Here is a 20,452-nt window from a genome sequence, read left to right as displayed (position 1 = left end):
TGTTTCTTAGCCAAAGATTGTCTGGGACTTGCTTTGATTGTGTTTCTTCCCTTCTCCCGTGTAGGTGTTGAGACAGGTTTCCCAAACCTGTGGCTTTGAGAGCAGCCCCCAAAGCTCTGTGTCATCCCCTTGTCAACTCACCCACTCTTTCTGGCTCCAGAGAAACACACTGAAGCTTTGTCTGAGAACTGGGAGGCCCTGGCAATGTCAATTTCCTCAATGTCCTGCATTCCAATGTTTTAATCCTTTTATGTGCTCCGTGTCTTTAGGCAAGTCCCCTGTCCTTTCTGGGCCTGGGGTCGACACATCCTACAGAAGGAAGACACGGTCACTCCATTTTCCTGAGTGCTCTAGAGGGGTGATGGAAGGTTCAATTAACGTTTAGAGAGGATGAGGGCTCTGTTGCTAGACCAGAGATTCACAGTGCTTTTCCATGGCCTCTTTCCTGCCTATCCATCCATCACTGACACCTCCCTTAAAAGAAGCAGAGAATGTGACCCTTAGGCCCTCCATATAGGAGAGAGAGATTTCAATACTGGGTCTCCTGCATTGCAGGCTGATTCTTTACCATCTGAGCCACCAAGGAAGTCCCAAGTGAAAGTATTATTTGCTCAGTCGTGTCCGACTCTTTGCGACCCCATGGACTGTAGCCTTCCAGGCTCCTCTGTCCATGGAATTCTCCAGGCAAGAATACTGGAATGGGAAGCCATTCCCTTCTTCAGGGGATCTTCCCAACCCAGGGATCAAACCCAGGTCGCCTGTATTGCAGGCAGATTCTTTACCATCTGAGCCATCAGGGAAGTCTATAAACAAAAATTTTGTGCTAAATGCTTACCTGTTCAGGACTCTTGTAAAACACTCCAGGTGCAGGTAAGCCACTGACTGACCCTTCCTGGAGTTGAGCAGTTGGACTGGGAGGTGGGTCTCACACTGGGCAGAGGGAAAGGGAGGATCTGGGGTGATTCCACATATTGGGGGATGATGGACCACTAGCCAAACTGGGGCACTTAGAAGAAGAAGCAGGCTTGCCACAAAGGACAACACCTTTCCTGGTAAAGCAGGCAAGAACTTTCCCCCTTTTAACATAATTTCATTCTACAAAGGTAATGTTTTTATTATAAGAAATTTGGAAAACAATAAAAGTTTACAATTTCACTACTCAAATGAAGTTATTTTGCATTTTATTATCTTAGTATCTTTATGTACATATATATTTTTAAACAGCAAATGTTCTATATTACTGTTTTATAATTGTTTTTGTTAAGCAATAAGTTGTGATAACCTTTTTTATGATTATGAAATTAATCTATGTCAGAAAACTTGTGAAAATAAAAATTGTGAGTAATTACACTGCCCAAAGACCAAAAAAAAACCATAATCCATGAGGATGTAGGTATCTGATGCCAGGTATCAGAAGGAGTTAGAGCTAGGAGATTGTGACACAAGGGCTCCTGAACCCAGGGCCTCCCCGGAAATTCCCAAAGGCAGAATGTGCCAGAGGATAATAATAGACAAAGCAAAAATAATAGTTACAAGAATCATAATAACCATTATTTATTGAGCACCTATTAAGTGCTAAGAACTTGCTTGGTGTTTTGCTCCATTTACTCTTAGTAACAAACCCACAAGGTGGGTATCACCGCTCTCATTTACAAAGAAGAAATTGCATCTCCAAGCAGATGGACCATGAACCCGTACCCAGGCCCTACTTCGGGACCCAGTGAGCACCCATGCAGGATCCCATGGAAGATTCCTTTAACTCCAGCTACTGGTGGAGGGACCACCAGCCACCATGGTCTGAATGGCCCCTCTGCTGTCCCCTCCTAAATTGGCTCCTAGCTTCAGTAGCTCCATCTGTAAGAACAAGAAAAAGCAGAATCATGAGCAACAGAGAGAAAGTCCCAACTTGGGAAACAAGGCAGTCAGCCCATTGGGTCCAAGCTATAGGTTCACATCCACTCCAGTGGGTCACCCACACTGTGGGTGAGTCGCCCACAAAGGGGCAAGAAAGAGGCAGCCATAAAAAATCAGAAGGGGCATTTCTCCCCCTGGAGATAGCCTGGTAACTCTGATTCCGGTTCAGCTTATTCAGACCCTCTTCTTTAAAAAATTTTATATTTATTTAACTGTGTCTGCTGACTCATTGGAAAAGACTCTGATGCTGGGAGGGATTGGGGGCAGGAGGAGAAGGGGACAACAGAGGATGAGATGGCTGGATGGCATCACTGACTCGATGGACGTGAGTCTGAGTGAACTCCGGGGGTTGGTGATGGACAGGGAGGCCTGGCGTGCTGCGATTCATGGGGTCGCAAAGAGTCGGACACAACTGAGCGACTGAACTGAACTGAACTGTGTCTGGTCTTGGTTGCAGCATGTGGGATCTAGTCATCCAACCAGGGATTGAACCCCAGCCCCTTGCATTAAGAGTTCAGAGTCTTAGCCACTAGACCACCAGGGAAGTCCCCAGACCCTCTTCTTACTTGATTGGGGAATTATATATCCTTGCTAGGACCCTGACCCCATGAGTGGGGTACAGAGGAGCTGAAGAGATAAAAAGCAGACAGGAGCCTCAATATCCCCCACTTTCTGCTCTTTCTCCTGTTAACTTGATGGGTACAATAGCCAAGCCACAACCAAATGTGGACATCACGCCCAACTCCACACCCAGTAAGGAATCTTCCAGTGGTGTGTGTGTGTGTGTGTGTGTGTGTGTGTGTGTGTGTGTGTGTGTGCGTGTGTATTACCTCTGACATTTCCTGAACTCCTCTGGCTTCAGCTCAGAGAGACAAGTGCCAGATATGCTGAAAACGGAGCTGAAAGCCAGGCAACAGCCTAGGCAGCTGACTCCACAATCCCTGAGGGCCAGGCTGAGAGGCTGGATTCCCACGGGGTCTGGGAGATAGGCTAGACCAGCCCTGGGGGGCTGCTCCAGTCCACACCAGGTAGGGTCCTATCAACAGCCAGCAGCTTCTCCCTGAAGCAGTGCAGGTCCCCCTTCCTACACTCCCATCTCAGAGAGTCCTGTAGATTTCCTGAGGATATAAGGACCACCTTCTTTCTCCCCCTTCACTTTCTGCTTTAGGGAAATAGAGGAGCTGCTGCTACTTTTATTCAAAAAGTGAGATCGCAGTGGCTTGTGCTTACCCCAAACTCTTGTCAGGAGTCTTAGAATTTTAACTTCACACAGTCTCAGTTTCCCCATCGATGAAGTGGGACTAAGACTAAATAGGATAATACATGTACAAAGTCGACAACCGTTGGCAGCCAACAGCTGCTGGCGCCTTTCCCTCCCTTCCCCACGCCCTGCTATCAGCACTGCTCTTACTCTCAAGACTAAGAGTGGAGCGGGACCAACCAGGTCCCTGTGGCTGTTGCTGGCCTGAAGTCCTAAGTCAGGTCTGGGCACGGAGTTCTAGAACTAACATAAAAAACCAGGATGTTCTGTGCCTGCAACGCAGGAGACTCTGGTTTGAGAGGATCCCCTGGAGGAGGGCATGGCAACCCACTCCGGTATTCTTACCTGGAGAATTCCATGGACAGAGGAGCCTGGTGGGCTACAGTCAGGGTCGCAGAGAGTCGGACACGACTGAGCAACTAACACTTTCACGGTCACCCTCAGGGCGACTGGGTACTGGTCTGTAATATGCAGTGGGGTGCCGTGCTTGGAAAAAAGGGGCTGATGGTACCAAAGAGCTCCAAGGGCTAGACAATGGACCCATAATGGAAGCAACAGGGAGAGAGTCATTGACTTGGGAAGGAAGAGCTCTTCAGAGGGGAGTCCAGAGATGCTGTGGGCTGGCTTCAGTAGTGACGGTATATCTGATGTTCAGGCAGAGGAAGGTGAGATCAAGAGGACTGGGGGCGTAAAAGAGGGGATGGAATAAGTAAACTTATTCCTCCCCTAGTCTGGAGTTTCTGGATCTGTCAAAATAAGAGGCACAATTTGAGAAGAACTCTTCACTGCAAACCTCTCTTCTGCCCAGAGTTAATGTCTGAAATTCCTTCACTGCAGATCCATTGCTTTGGGTTAAGATGTCCCTTGGAAAATGCCAGACTCCTTAGCTGGTATCACACACTGATTAATCAAAGCCCTTATGAAGGTTCTGAAGGCAGGAGTAGGAAGATGAGGATGAGGGACATTGGCATTGCATCAGCACATTTTGGGGAGTCAAAAAGTCCTGCTGTGTTTTTAAAGAAAGCCAAGTATAAGCTCAGTACTGGAATGATAAATACATTGCATGCTTGGGTTTTTTTATCTTAATCATTTTTATTGATTTATTCTTATCTAGTTAAAATAAGACATATTAAATATGTCTTCTTACTGTTCTATAAATACATGTATCTGATTTTATATATCCAAAATGATAAATATGATGATAAAATACCAAGGCAGTTATAAAGATGACAGCCCAACCTCAAACGTAGTATTTACCAGTCCAATCTAGAAAAAAAAATCCCAACAATACATAAAAGGGCCTCACATGAAAACAGGCAGCTTGTATATCTACTCCAATACTGGGCTTACACTTGATAGTCTTTAAATACACAGTAGGTTTTTTTAATTCCCTAAAAAGTGTTATATGTGTGTGTTTGTGTATTCTCAGTCATGTCTGACTCTTTGCGACCCCATGGACTGTAGCCCACCAGGCTCCTCTTTTCCATGGAATTTTCCAGGCAACAATACCAAAGTGGGTTGTCATTTCCTACTCCAGGGGATCCTTCTGACCCAGGGATTGAACCCACATCTCTTGCATTGGCAGGTGGATTCTTTACCACTGCACCACCTGAGGAGCCCTTGACAAGATGCAAAGCAGCTCAAGGTGTTACCATCGTTGAGAGGTTCCTGCCCTGCCACGGGAGAAGTCCCCATTTGACAGGAACGTAGGGCCCATTACAGAGGCAGAGGGAGGAGCCCTTTGGGAAGCATGTAAAATACACACTCTGGACTCACACAGATACTTGTCTACAAGTTCATAGCAGTATTACTCACAATAACAGAGAGGTGCAAATAACCCAAGTGTCCATCAGCGGATGAGTGTATCAATAGAATGTGATACCTGCATACAATGAATACAATGCACAGAATGGATACTGGAATTCAGCCTTAACAACGAATGAAATTCTGATACATGTTACAACATGGATGACCTTGAAAACATGTGAAATAAGCCCATCACAAAAGGCCAAATACCATGTGATTCCACTTACGCAGAGGTGCCTATAGGATTCAAATTCACAGAGCTACAAAGTGGAATCGTGGTTGCCAAGGAATGGGCAAAGAGAGGAATGGGGAGTCAGTGCTTCATGGATATAGAGGTTCAGTTGAGGGTGATGACAAAGCTCTGGAGATGGATGGTGGTGATGGGGGCACAGCATTGTGAATGTACTCAATGTCACTGAACTGTGGACTGAAAAATGATTCCAATGGAGAAGCTTATGTTACATATATTTTACCACAATTAAAAAATACACACTCTGAAGTTTGGGGTTCAGACAGGCTCAGTGAGAAAGGCTGTGGGTTCTGCTTCCAAAGACATAGCGTGTCGGCCCTTTGCTATGGGCTCCAGTCTACTGCCCCCCCAGTGGCTGGGCTGGTGGTTGGGACCCAGGCTTTATGTTGATGGGGAAAGAGGTAGAGGGGCTTAGCAGAACCTAGTGAGGGGTTCCAGGACAAGCACTTGTGGGTGAGGGGGTTCAGAGTACCAGGGGGTATGAGGAAACTCACAGAAGCCCCACTCAGCATGTGCACAGGTGCCTGGGATGATATGAACCTGGCTGGAGTGATGGCTGAATGGAACAGAAAGTTGATAGGTGTCTGAAGGGACAGCAGGGGCCACTGGGGGAGTGGTGGGAAGTTTACTGAGGACAACAATCCTGAAAGTCTCCCCTCACTAGGAAGAGTGATATCCTGTGGCCAGTGGGCACTCCAGAATTCCATGGAGAGGGGAGCTTGGAGCAAGCACTCTTTCTCTGTGCCTTGAGCAAAGGATTATTTAGTGCTTCACTGCCCTGGATGGAGCTGCAGGCTTGGAACCATGACCCATGGGAAAAACAGCAGAGTTTGTGCTTCAGTCAGCACAAAAATAATAGAGCTGTCCAGAACTGGAGACGGAGTGGGCTACCTTCAGAGGTGGTGAGTTCCCCATCACCTCTCCTAAGATAAGCTGTCCTCTACAGATTCACAGCAGAGGACCCTGGGCTGCTTGGTTAGAAGAGGGGGCAGGAGATCCGCAAGAGAGGAGGTATTGTCTGAGAGAGTGGCTGCGGCTTTTTCAAGAGGAAGCCACTAATCCTCACAGGGAGCCTTTCTGGCCCAGGGCGCTAGATAATCCCAAACTGCCATTCTGGGGTTTCTTTCATCCTAGTGACTGGCGCGAGGGGCAGGGCGGCAGAGCTGTTCCCGACACTTCCTGGCAACAGTGCTGGGCGGGGGCAGACAGTCTGGCTCCCCATGCCTTTGCCCTAAATGCTGGGCTGGGAGGAGACTGGCAGCAGGATGGCAGAGAGAGAGAGAGAGAGAGAAAGAGGAAATGTCACCCTCACTCTCCCAAAGGACTACTTCAGAACCTAGGAGTTGGTGGCCCTGGGCTGGCCTGTGGGGGAAGGCGGAGGACTGGGCTCCTGGGAGTGGGCAGGTATGAGGGTGCAGCCCATTTCACAGGCAGGTGGGTCCTGAGTGGAATGAAATGAGTTTTTGCTTCCAGCGGCTTCCAACCTTTGGAAAGAGAGATGGACTCTACAGAGAGAGCTGTCTTGTTAGGAGTTTCTGGAGGACGACACTTGCCCAAAGACAGGTGATGCTGCATGGTGGGATTTAAGGAGGGTATGGCAGGTTAGGTCTTTGGAGGCAGAGGGAATTTTCTAGCAGTTTTCCACCTCATCCCTCTGCCTGTCCTACCTGAGAGTCCATCTGGCCTTCAGAACAAACCTTGAACTTCCAGTCAGCACTTCCCAGGCAGAAAAGTGTATGTATTAGGGACATAAGGGTCCCTACTGGAAACCCGCATCAAAATCACCTCCAAGATGGATAGAATGCTAACACTTACCTGTCAAGATTCCTTGCCTCTGAGGCTCATCTCTATTAAAAATATAGGTTCCCATAGCAAGGGGCTTTCCACGTGGCGCCAGTGGTAAAGAATCCGCCTGCCAATGCAGGAGACATGAGACATGTGAGTTCAATCCTTGGGTTGGGAAGATCCCCTGGAGTAGGAAATGGTACCCCATTCCAGTATTCTTGCCTGGAAACATTCCATGGACAGAGGAGTCTGGCAGGCTACAGCACATGGGGTCACAGACAGTTGGACACGACTGAGTGACTGAGCTCAGCATGTGGGGAGACCCTGGAACCAGAACCACCATCGCTGTGGAATTTTTGCCCTGCAGGGGGCACCAGGAGGACCTGTGTGTGCCCAGGTTCGCAGGCATCCCATGGAGCCATTTACTGCTCTGTGCTAGCTCCTGAGGACAGGAATATGGGAGAGGCAGAGCACACAGCCAGCAAACTGACGACTTCTCCAATTCTCTGGGTCCCAGTCACCCCATGAGCCACCACTCCAGGGCCCAGCATACAACCACACATCAGCCAGGCTCCAGGGACAGCCTCAGTGGGGGATTAGTGACTCTCCAGAGCCTCACCCAGAACCTTTGGGCACCAACTCCTCCAAGCCTGCACTGGCCTGGGCATCTGGGGTTGGATCATTTTGCCAGCTGATGAGTGTTCAGAAAACCCAGCAGGAGCTGTTTTCTCCCAGTGACAGGCAGACATCTGGGGGTGGACAGGTGTGGCTCATTCATACTTCTGTGGCAGTGTTTGCTTCCAGCAGCTTCCAACCTTTGGAAAGAGGAACGGACTGACCCCTAGGTCAGAGGTGAAGGTCAAAGGGAGTTCATTTTGAGAGCCCCAGTGCAATAAGGATTGTGTCCTGACTGTATATTCCCCGCAGTGGGGAATGATAGGGAGTTGGAGTGGATCGAAGTGCTCCTATTCCTAAACCTTGGGCCCTTTTCTCAGAGCTGATTAGATCTGCTAAGAGCTTAAACATTGTCACAGATGCTAGACTGTGTGACCCTGGTGCCTATAGAAGAAATGGTCTGAGGATGTTAGTGATGGATGCCACCTGCCAAGGCGGCAGCCATATAACTTGATTCTCAAGATGCCTGCAACCCTGAGTAACCTTCTGATCTCTGAATAACTCCGATCTTAACTCATGCTATATTCCAACTCAGGTTCACATAGGTTGTCTACAGCCAATGCACTGACTGATTCCCTCTGCCTTCTTTTACCAGTCCTTCTTAGAGTTCTGCCTGGTGCCTTAGTGGGGCATGCTGGGTGGACCCCTCATAGACCAAGGCCCACCATGACCCTGTTATGGGCTTGCTTCGCACATCTTCCAAAAGGCCCTCTTTTCTTGCCCCCTTACCAGCCCCGTCTCCTATGATCAAGGGAGGGTAAGAGGCTAGGTCTTTTCAACATTTTAACATTAATCATGAGTCTTAAGAGATGGTGAGGATAAAGAGCACTCTTTCCTGATAGAAGTAAACACAGTACATTTTAAAATGTACAAATAGGTCCCCATGTTTACATCGCTTGGGCAGCCTCTCCAAATTCCTGCAGGACTGGCATTTGTCACCGCCCACCAGCGTCACCCAGACACAAATGCCTGCAAAGAATTTTCTTCTCCAGGATGTCAGCAATCTTCTCCAGGATATCGGACCTCAGAGATGACTGTTTATGATGTCATTTAGCACTTGCACATTTGGTTCAAATGCCCCTAGCTATTTTTCCTCCTCTGTCCCCTGCCCTGACCAAGGAAGAGGACCCATTTCTGAAGACTTTGAAAACCACTTTTCCTCCATCTGGCTGGGGATGTGAGTGGTCTTGTCTGCCAGCAGAGGGATGAATGAAATCAGTGGGTCTTTGGCTCCCACAGCCCGTAATCACCCATGATAGCCATCGGCCTTCATTCTCAGCTGCTGCTGCCACAATGGAAGCCCCTTTTCCCAAGTTACCACCAGCCTGACCATCAGCATGGGAGCCAGGGGGAATTAAACCCCAGGACAAAAGTATATACCGAAAGCCCTAAGGTATGAGACTACCCCACAATGCCCTTCACAGCAGAGTGAGTCCTGGGGGCTTCAGGCTCTGACCCCACCTCTTGCCACATGTCCTTCACCACCCCACCATCCCTACATCTCTGTGTGTGTAAGTAAGTCTTCATCGCTCAGTCGTGTCTGACTCTCTGCGATCCCATGGACTATAGCCTGCCAGGCTCCTCTGTCCATGGAATTCTTCAGGCAAGAATACCGGAGTGGATAGACATTCCCTTCTCCAGGGGACCTTCCCAACTCAGGGATCGAACCTGGGACTCCCACATAGTGGGCAGACTCTTTACCATCTGAGCACACAGGGAAACCCTGTAGATGAGTCCAATTAAACAGAACGGCCTCAAAGAGAAGAAACTGCAAAAAGATAGTCTGAGGAAAGCTGGGAGGAAGCAGTCCCTCATTCTGCTTTAGGGCTTGGGACAAAAAGAGTGGGGGGTTCCGTATTCCCTGAATCCTGTGACTCTCTCAGGGGTCCTGCTAGTGGGTCTACCCCACGCGCCTTGTCTTGAGGGGACCACTAAATCATCTGAGATGTGCAATCTCAGGGACCACGACAGCTATCCTTGGCCTCCACACCCTAGAAACCTCTCAAATCCTTTGAGACAACAGAACATCAGTATCTCTCAAGATTCTTTCCTGTCAGTAAGTTCTGTTTTATTCCAGGGGAAAGGGGAGTATACTAAAAAGGCTTTGTGTCCACCTGTTTATGCTGTGCATTCCTTTTTCAGGTCTAACCACCCATATGTGCGTCTGACTGCAGGAGGGCATTCGGCAGGCACCGAGCCAAGCCAACACGAGGGACGGAGATATCATCCCCTGACACCGCAGGGGAGCAGGGGACACTGGACCCTGCTTTTCCCTCTGAATCCATCAATAAGGCACATTGTAACAAGAGCGGGGCACACTCTCGGATTCTTTTTACTCTACCAACAAACCTAACATCTAGCCGGTATCTAGCTCCTCAAACTTTGCCCACAAGCTATGAACACTGAGGGCCAAGGGAGAAGGGAGGTGAAGAAGAAACTGAGGCAGGAGCAGAAGCTGGACTGGTGGGTATCACTGCTTCCGAGGCAGCTAGGGAGGAGGTATTCCATTTCCTGAGCTGTGCTTGTCCCATTTCAGCTTGAGCAGATGGAAATATAGTTCAATGTTTCAACATCATTTGCCTTTCTCGTGCTAAAATATTGATAAGTGCTGCCCAGGCAGATGCCCCTGCGGTTCCGAGCAGTAACTGGAGCATGATGTGTACTGAAGTGAGACACGGCAAAGCCTTTAACGAGTGTTTAAAATTCCTGGAATAATGCTCAAAGCTGGCTTAGCTCACTGGGCTCCTGAAAACCGCCCCCACTGGGCCGCCTCCTAAGCGGCAGGAGGGGTGTGAGCCCGGCCGGGACCCCCTGCTGGTGGCAATTAGTGCGGCAGCTGCTCGTCTCCAGGACGAGAAACAAAGCGGAGGTGCCTGCATCTGCCGCGGAGCCGCGCTGGGAGGCAGGGCCGCTCAGGGGCGCCGAGGGCGAGGCGTGATGCGTCTCCCGCCTGCAGGGGCCCGGCACGGGGCACCCAGAAAGAGGGGGCTCTGGACAGGGCTCTCGAGAAAGACAGGTGAGGGGAGGGCCAGAAAAGGGAAGAGGGAGAGGAAGAGGGTGGGGACTTGGGAAAAGAAAGAGGAAGAAGGGCTGGGAAGAAGGGTTTTGCCAGGATCAGCAAATCTCCTGGGACCAGCTCGCCAGGCCCTGAAAGGAGAATCCAACACTGCCTCCAAGACAGCCTGATGAGTGGCATCCCTGTCCTAAGACGCTCATTTTCAGATTCCATTCATGACTAAGGCCCCCCGGATTGAGGGTGTAAAAGAAACCTACAAGAGCACCTGGGATGTCACCCAAGACTCAGAACAGTGCTGGTTGCTGAGGTTCGGATCTCCGTCATCTCTGTCCCCACGTGGAGATCGGAGGGTCTAATTGTGGAGATCCCTCAATATTAGAGGTCCTCAATATTTTAAGTTTTAGGGTTTCAGAGTCTTGATTTAAATAAATAAATAAATAAAAACCTCCTTTGGGATCTTTGTGAGATTGTTCAGAAGAATGTTCTCCAAGGAGCCTACTTGAATCTGATCTGGGGAGAAAATATCTGCGTTTTTCAGGAGTGACCCGATTAAAGTGCCACCCACATGGGAGAATGCAAGGCTGTGTCCCAGCAAGCTGGGGGGCACCCCCAAGAAGAAATTCTGGGCTGATGGTTTAATAGGACTTAAAGCAGTGTAACTTGATGCCCCTGATGGAAGACTCGCAGAAATTATTATTGTTGATTGAATAACATCTGCAATTGGGGAGACAGAATAAGAGACCTACAATGAGTTGGGAAACAGGGTCTAATGATTATGCTTTTCCTCTGCCTTCGAGGAAATCAAACTCAGTGAAGTCATGTAACTATAACTATTCTATTTTCTGAGATAAAAATTCAAGGGGGACGTGATCTGACACACAAGAGGACATTTATGGGGACAAACCAGATGGAGCATAACACTGAAAGGGAAGGGACAATAAAGTCTAAGACAGACATCTATCACGAATACTGGAGGCAGATTGAGGGGCTCCAGGACCCACCAGGGAAGCTGTGTTGGAAAAAACTTAATAGAGGAGGAAGTGTCTGGACCCAAGACATACCATGCACTCTGGAGAGGCTGGCAGCAGTCCTATCTTGTTCTCCATCCCGAAGCCATCTAGCTGATTGAGGAACACCTCCCCTGGTGACACTATGGTACCTCCCTCCACCCACATCTTCTGCTACAGGTATCTTCCCACTCCTGTGTTGTTTCAGCTGCTGGCCCCAGTCCAGCCATCCTCCAACCACAAGCATCCTCAAAAGGTGAGCCCGTCACACAGATCAACATCTACAAGGACTGTTGCTGAGACCAGCTCTGTAGCTCTGGGCTGAGGCCCTGGCCATGGGTCTGTCCCTCTGGCACTGTGGCTCTGTCTGTCATTGTTCTCCCAGTTTTCCAGTTGCAGAGTCTGTCCACTGAATGATGGGGCATCTGGCTTCCATGGCCAGAGGCCTGTCCACTCATGGAGCGGAGTATGGGTGTGGCCAAAGTGAAGACCTGCCTGATGCTGACCACCCTCTCCAGGAGCTTATCTGCAGAAGCTGAGGAGCCCTGCCTGCAGGCACTCAGCCTGGTCACTATGGAGGAGGAAGGCCAGCATCTGTGAAAAGACAAACAGGATGGAAAGTCCCAGGTGGCCAGAGTGAAAGGAACGATAGCAAGGGCAGGAGCCAGACAACAGTAGTAGTCACCCTTTCTAAATTTTGAAAAATCTCCTCTGATCATTACAACCCCGGCAGGTGTTATTAGTGCCAATTTATAAAGAAGAAAGCCAGGAACTCAGATCAGTGAAATCACATGACTAAGCTTACAGGCCTGATTTTCCCTACACAATGTCACCTCCTCGAGGAACTAGAAACCCAGGGAGGCACTTTTTGTGGAAATCTCCCAGGGTTCTTATTAAATCAGTGTTGGAGGGACCTAAGACTCTTCAGTCCTAAGAAGTCCCCAGGTGATCCCAAATGCTGCTGGAATCTCCCCCAACACATACGCGTGCACACACACACACACACACGCATGCATGCATGCAAACTGTGAGTGGCAAGGTCCTGCAGCCGTGTTTTTCCATCTCCTTGTTCACAAGCATCTCCTGGATTCTGACTCAATAAGGACTGATCTCAATAAGACTAAGTCTCAATAAGACTCAAGATGCTGACTGTCTGACAAGAGCCTCAAGCACCCTCAGATAAGCTTGGGAAATGCCCTTCGAGTGTGGGAAACATGAGGTCCCAGCTGGGAAGTTTCATCAGGGAACCAGAAGCTGGGTCCCGTCCCCTTCGATGTTCTCCTGGGTTTACCAGACACCCTTCCCTCTGACAGGAGAATGCCTGCCTTGACCCTGATGTTGCTCTGGTGTTCAGTCTTGAGCAAACTTCTTCCCATCTCTCTGCCTCCACACTCTCCTCTGTAACATGCGAAGTGGTAGCTGAATGGTAGTGCATGCAGAGGATACGATAGAGGGAGGCACCTAGAGAAGGGAGTGAGGGAGAAACAGCCAGTGTCCATCCAGCAAGTGGAAAAGAGATGGATGATGGGGAAAGGCAATGGGGAGAAAGCCACAATTGTGCTGCCTGCTAAGGAGCAAAGGTGGTGGAGTGGGGTTGGGGGGGCACCATATCCTGCCCCCACACCCTTGCACTGGCTTCCCTGGTGGCTTAGATGGTAAAAGAATCTACCTGCAATGTAGAAGATCCAGGTTCAGTCCCTGGGTCAAGAAGATCCCCTGGAGAAGGGAATGGCTACCCACTCCAGTATTCTTGCCTAAAGAATTCCATGGACAGAGGAGCCTGGCAGGCTATAGTCCACAGGGTGGCAAAGAGTCAGACAGGACTGAGCAACTAACACACACACACACCCTGGCATTAGAAAACATGGAGCCAAAGGACCAAAGAGACTTTGGTCTCAAAAGCAGGAATGGAGAGGATTCTAGAGACCTGGACCATTTCCACCATGAACAAGTATGCAAAGCCATCATTTTTTCCTCCATTTCACAGGAACAGAGAAGAAGTGCTAAGGGGGTTTGGGGTGGGGTGGCCAGGGGCTCTAACTGGAGTGAAGAAGAGGGCAGAGTGGCCCAGAACCAGGAGGAGCCAGGGGGCTGGACACAGACCCTCCCAGCTTCCCACTCACTGGCTTGAACCCAGTCCAGTTGCCACCACCCCACCTGGGTCCTCTCCATAGACAGGTACTGAGCACCCACTGTATAACACGTGCTGGAAATGTCCATTATATCCTTAATGTTCTGTCTACTCTGGTAACACATGTGTTCTTGTACCCATTATACAGATGAGGAAAGCAGACCCAATGCTCAAGTTTACAGAGTTACTACACGCAAGCACTGACATTCAAACCCAGGCCTCCTACTCGAACACTTCTGACTTCTACACTTCAGCATCTTTCTGAAAAGGGTGTTTGCACAGGGGCTCCAAACCCAAGGGAACCAGGGATATATTTATCCTTTCCCTCAAATCAAATTAAATGCATATTAGAGTGGTGATTTGGGCTTGTGGCACATGTGTGGGAACCTTTCACGGAGAGATATTGACCCACAGAAACTACTGGTTCCAATTCTAGGTTCATTTGCTGGGAATGGGCTTGCTAAGTATGTAGGCACATGGTGGTTTTTACCCTGCTGCTGCTAAGTCGCTTCAGTTGTGTCCGACTCTGTGCTACCCCAGAGATGGCAGCCCACCAGGCTCCCCTGTCCCTGGGATTCTCCAGGCAAGAACACTGGAGTGGGTTGCCATTTCCTTCTCCGATGCAGGAAAGTGAAAAGTGAAAGTGAAGTCGCTCAGTCGTGTCTGACTCCTAGCGACCCCATGGACTACAGCCTACTAGGCTCCTCCGTCCATGGGATTTTCCAGGCAAGAGTACTAGAGTGAGTTGCCATTGCCTTTTCCGGGTTTTTACCCTAATACACACCAAACACAGAGAATTCATTTTCTTGTTTCCCTTCATGAAATCCATGACTTCACCAGGTATTCTGGGCCCACTCACTAACCAGCATTTACCATGCAAAGCCTCCTCACCCCACACATCCATGTGGAAAAAATGGGGATGTCAATTTGAGCACATATGTTTTTCCTATCTTTACAATAAGGCAAATAGGCATGAAGATTTGAGTTTAAATGGATGACTTTGAAATTCAATGAAGAAACTAGACAGGAAAAGACAAGAAGATTCTAAAATTGGTCAAAATAAGATGGTTAGATTTAGAAGCAGATAAGAACTGAGTACCGCTGTCCAAACTAACCAGATATGCTCAGACAAGGATATTCTAAGTCTCAGTTCCAGGTACTTGAGTGTGAGGTCATCTCCAAGGCCCCTCCTCCCCCTCCCCTTACCCCACCCCCAACATGGCTTTGTTTCCAACACTTTCGGGGTACCCCGCCCCTTTCTCTTGCTCTGTTCTGTTAGCACCTCCTCCTTCAAGCTCCCTGGTTGCTTCCCTTACCTCTGATCATAGAGAATCCTCCTGTTGGTCCAGGTTATCCCACCTGCTCAGGCTGTCCTCACCTCCACTCCCTTTTTAGGGATCTCTCTGACTCAGCATAGGGCTTCCCAGGTGGCACTAATGGTATAGAACCCACCTGCCAATTCAGGAGGCAGATTCGGAGGTTCAATCCCTGGGGCATGGCAACCTACACGAGTGTTCTTACCTATGGAATCCCATGGATGGGGGATACTGGCGGGCTACAGTCCATAGGGTCACAAAGAGTCAGACATGACTGAAGGGACCTAGCATGCATGTATGCACTCACCAACTCAGCATGTCCTTCCTGGATCACCTGTTGATTCTAGAAGCATATTCCATGGCAGCCTGGAATACCTGGTTTCGTTGTCTATGACCATGAGCTAGTATTTATCACTCACTCACTCATCAGTTCAACAAATATGTACCAGACTTTGGGTTAGATGCTGTGGGCAATACAAAGGTGTGTTCAATACAGCCCTGTCCCACTCTAGTCAGACACTGAGCCATACACCCAAGGCACTGTCAGTCCAGGGAGAGTGTGTCTTGGGCTCTCTGGTGACCAGGGTATCTCAGTAAAGGCACTGTGTCTGTCTGGTATGCACTGCACCATAAACTTCCCCCACAGCCTCAGTGAGTCCCTCCTCCTGCTCTGAAAACCCCAGCTCCCCTCTGGATGGCCTGCGGAGTTCCTGTTGCCTCTGCTTCTGGGCAGGCCAGGATGACTCAGGTCTCCCTGAGTCAGTCTTCTCAGCTCAGGTGACCATTCCCCACCTGTCTCTAAGCGGTTCTCCCATGACTCAGGTACCCAGATGGTCCAGAAGAGTGCACTTCCAGGCTCCTATCACTCCAAGCGTTTGGTGTTATAATAATTTACATAAACATCACAAACAACACAGTTGCAGTTGGGGGGCAGGGAGGGGAAGTGTCATCATGCTGACACTTTGTTGCCTATGGACTGTCAGGGAAAGGAGCTCCAAGGGGTTATCTTCAAGCCAGGCCTTCCTGAAGACAACCCTCTCCAGAATGCAGGATCCTTGCCATATCCTCACAAGTGATGCTACCTCCCCATTAGACCCAGAAGAAGGAAGAGATGAAAGCTGATGATGAAACTCCTTACCTGCCTGCAAAGTGACTTCAGGCAATGGAGAAAACTAGCAAGCATCCTACAATTCCCTCAGCCTTCAACTTCCTCAACTGTAAAATGAGGATAAAGATACTAGCCACCCACTATGCTGGGAGGGTTAAAAGAAATAAGATGGTAAGAAAACCCAGGACACTACCTGATGCCCAGGAAGCCTTCAATCAATGTTCCTTTTCCTCCTTCCTCTGGGGGTGCTGTCCCTCGTGTAAAAGTTTAAAGCTTGAGGCACTGATCCGTGGCTTGATGGTAGAGATGGACTTTTCCCAGAGGCACCCAGGGGTGAGATTAATGAGTCCCTGGCTGTCCCCAACTTGACCTGGGAGGTGGAGTCCAGGGTGTCCTCGGGTCTGGGAAAGGGTGAAGGCTGGCATCAAGGGGAAAGTCCAACTCGAGGAGAGAATGGCCATGAAAAATGAGAGCTATGAACTTCCCTGGTGGTCCACTGATTAAGAATCTGCCTGCCGGTGCAGGGGACACAGGTTCTATCTCCTCCTAGTCCAGGAAGATTCCGTATGCTACAGAGCAACCCAACCCATGCGCTACAACTACTGAAGCCTGTCCCACGCTCTAGAGCCCATGCTGCGCAACAAAAGAAGCTACTGCCCGCGAGAAGCCCAGGCATCACAGCTAGAGAGTAGTCCCTGCTAGCTGCAACTAGAGAAAGTCCACACACTGCAACAAAGACCCTACCGCAGTCAAAAATAATTTTTTTTTTTTTTTTTAATGACAGCTGGCCCTGGGCAAGGGGTCAGCCTAGCTGTTGATTCAGAGATCTAATCTCTGCAGAACTGCATACTTCCTTGAAAGGGACCTTTTTGCTTTTTCAACTGTGAAGCTTCTTGAATCAAGTCCCTTCTTTCCAGTGAAGGTGAAGATTGCATCTTCCCCTTGACTGTACAGTAAAAAGAAGAGGGAGCAGGCACGGGGAGCAGGGGCAGGGAAATCCACAGGGATGAAGGACACCACCCAGCTGCCCACTCTCTCCTTCCAGGCTGCCCCCCACAAGCCTTCTTCATACCCAGGTGGGAGTCTGCTGTCACCACCACCCCTCTGGCCCCAAATACCCGCAGACACCCTCACCTCCAGTCCTGGGCACCAGAGAGCCCCATTTCCTCTCTTCATCCAGGGTGAGGATAGAATTGTTCTCAACAGATATACTGAATAGTAACAGGCTGTGCAGGGTATGTGTTGGAGGAGGAGGCCCTGGAAAACTACTACAGCCCAGCGCACTCAGCTTGGATGACTCTTCCTTCTGTGGCTAAAACATAGTCGCTGGCGGGTCCTCCCCCTTTACCGCAATCCTCCCTTGGCAAGGGGCTAAAATCCCCTTTCATCAACTGATAAATAGATAAGCAAAATGTGGCATATCCATATAATAGAGAATCTTGCAGCCATAAAAAGGAATGAAGTAGGGTACAGGCTGGGCTCCCCTGGTAGCTCAGCTGGTAAAGAATCTGCCTGCAATGCGGGAGACCTGGGTTCGACCTCTGGATTGGGAAGGTCCCTTGGAGGAGGCCATGGCAACCCACTCCAGTATTCTTGTCTGGAGAATCCCCATGGATAGAGGAGCCTGGCGGGCTACAGTCCATGGGGTCACAAAGAGTCAGACATGACTGAGAGACTAAGCACAGCAAAGGGTACAGGTTAGAAATGAATGAAGATTGCAAACATTTTAAGTAAGATAGTATAACACAAAAAGGTATGATTTAAGTAAAACAGTAAGACACAAAAAGTACGATTATATTTATACAAAATGTCCAGAATAGGTGCATCCAGAAAAACAGAGAGTAGACTGGTGGTAGCCAGAGGTTGGGGGCAGAGAAAGAGGGGACCCCAGGGAGTGACTACTTAATGGCTATGGGGTTCATTTTGTAGGATGATGAAAATGTTCTAAAACTAGATGGTGGTGATGGCTGCACAATACTGTGAGGGTACTAAATGCCATTGAATTGTATGCTTAAAAACAAAGTGAGGACTCTTATTGTGTATTTTACCACAATTAAAAAGCTTTTCAGGCTTTGAGTATTTCCTTTTCCCCTTCCATCTTTCTAACTCCACCTCCATTTGGGAAAAAGAGTGTTCTAGAGCTCACTTGGGGAGAAGGCAATGGCACCCCACTCCAGTACTTTTGCCTGGAAAATCCTATGGAAGGAGGAGCCTGGTAGGCTGCAGTCCATGGGGTCACTAAAGTCGGACACAACTGAGTGACTTCACTTTCACTTTTCACTTTCACGCATTGGAGAAGGAAATGGCAACCCACTCCAGTGTTCTTGCCTGGAGAATCCCAGGGACAGGGTAGCCTGGTGGGCTGCCGTCTGTGGGGTCGCACAGAGTCGGACACGACTGAAGGGACTTAGCAGCAGTATATATATATATATATATATATATATATATATATATATATATACTGAATCACTTTGTTGTACACCTGAAACTAACACATTGTAAATCGACTATACTTCAATTTTTAAAAAAAGTTCACCAAGGACAACCCCACAGGGACTTGACTGAGAGAGTGTCACTCTCAGACCTAGTCCCAGAACTAAGAAGAAAGACGCACCCTTGTGCCCATTCCAGGCTTTTATCCTAACACATCTCCCTGCCCAGCCCACTCTCTTTCTCACCAGCACGGAGCTTCCCAGATGGTCCCCAGAGAGGAGCAGAGGAGGCTAATCCACTGTGTCCATCTTCCTCCAGGTCCTCTGGCTCCTGTAATAGGGGAGCAGGCAGGATGGAGCCGGTGCTCATGAGGTCCAAGGAGTGTTTGTCACCTGTAAGACCACACATGAGGCCTCGCAACTCACCAGGTCTGAACACAGCCTGGTCCCTGCCCCCATGCTGACCATTCCTACTGCTATGGCAAGGCCCAGATGACCACAGGAAGCCTGGACCTCCTCCCTCCTCAGTGATAACACGGAATTTCACAAGATGCCACTCAGTTGGTTGTGGACCAAATCTGACCTGGGAGTCAGTCAGCTCAACTCGCCACGACATGCCCAGTAGACACCTACACTGGGCTTAGATGCGTCAAGAAGGAAGAAGATGCTTGGAGACAAGGGCCTGGGCCAGTCATCCAACTGGATGGCAGGAAGGCATCCAGAAAGATCAGTGTTCCCAGAAGGCCCTGTGGCTTCTTCTTTCCACCCTCAATGCCAAGAACCAAGATTAACCTCCTTCCTCCAGCTTGGGCAGAAATCAAGACGCTAGCCCCTTGTGTCCTCCAGGTTGCCACCAGCTGGGTAGCCTCTCTGACCTTGTCCCACAGCCAACCTGACCTACTCTTCCTGTGGACCTTAGCCTTTGTGGTTTATCCACGTACATTATTTAAATTCTAATTCCCCCAACTTCCTGTCCCACTATGGCCCTCTGTATCCTTAGACAGTACAGGCTCAATCCAATAGACTGCAATCCCCTGCCCCAAACGTTTAGGGTAAGATGCCTTTGGGAATTTAGGATCTGTGGGATTTCAGGAAGGTGCATATAATGGGGCTTGTATTATATGTTCTACAGTACCACCCTGGGGGTACAGAGCCATACCTGTAATCAAATACGCTAATATTTCCACAGTGAAACATCTGACATCTGTGCCAAACGGGACAAATAAAGACTATAAATAGCTTCACTTCAGCTTAGGTCAGATTTTGTTTCCAAATAGCTTTGGCAGCAAAAATACCAAACAAACAAGCAAAAATAGAGCTTTCCAAGTTTGGGATTTGTTGAGAAGAGACTGAAGATCGGTATTTATGCTGCTTAAGAGAGAACCAGGCAAAACTATCCCTGTAAAAGGGAAAGAGCCTGCAATGGAGACTGCCCCCTCCCACCACCTGCCTGCCCTCTGAGATCCTGGCTCTGGTGCCCAGGCTCCTCAGGCACTGTTTGGGACTCTATAGTGTTAGGGGTGCTTAAGGTCAGAGCCTGAGCCATCCTGGGTCTGTTTCCTGATCTCTTTTAACTGAGAAGGAAGTGATTCCACAGGCTCCTTTGACCTCTGACTTTTTATGGTCCTACTAAAAACATTAGCCAGCGCTTGCCACACTGTTCACAGGAGGCAGTGTCTTCACCATCAGAACAAGGAGCACCCCAAGAAAGCATCTGTCTCTTTCAGCACCCATGAGTGTCTTTGGACACA

General features: G+C 49.1%; 1 long non-coding RNA gene across 1 annotated transcript; it reads right to left on the bottom strand.

The window, feature by feature from the left end:
* Window positions 1–1,538: 1,538 nt before the first annotated feature.
* LOC113901161 lies at window positions 1,539–20,104 on the bottom strand. The gene is made up of 2 exons (XR_003513339.1): window positions 18,948–20,104; window positions 1,539–1,854 (listed from the first exon to the last, which is right to left on the bottom strand). It is a non-coding gene; the product is annotated as an uncharacterized LOC113901161 (long non-coding RNA).
* Between the last annotated feature and the right edge of the window lie 348 nt (window positions 20,105–20,452).

Source organism: Bos indicus x Bos taurus, chromosome 11 (assembly GCF_003369695.1).
Source record: "Bos indicus x Bos taurus breed Angus x Brahman F1 hybrid chromosome 11, Bos_hybrid_MaternalHap_v2.0, whole genome shotgun sequence".
NCBI lineage: Eukaryota > Metazoa > Chordata > Mammalia > Artiodactyla > Bovidae > Bos > Bos indicus x Bos taurus.
The sequence above is the reverse complement of the archived record's forward strand: the minus strand, read 5'-3'. Positions and strand labels throughout refer to the sequence as shown.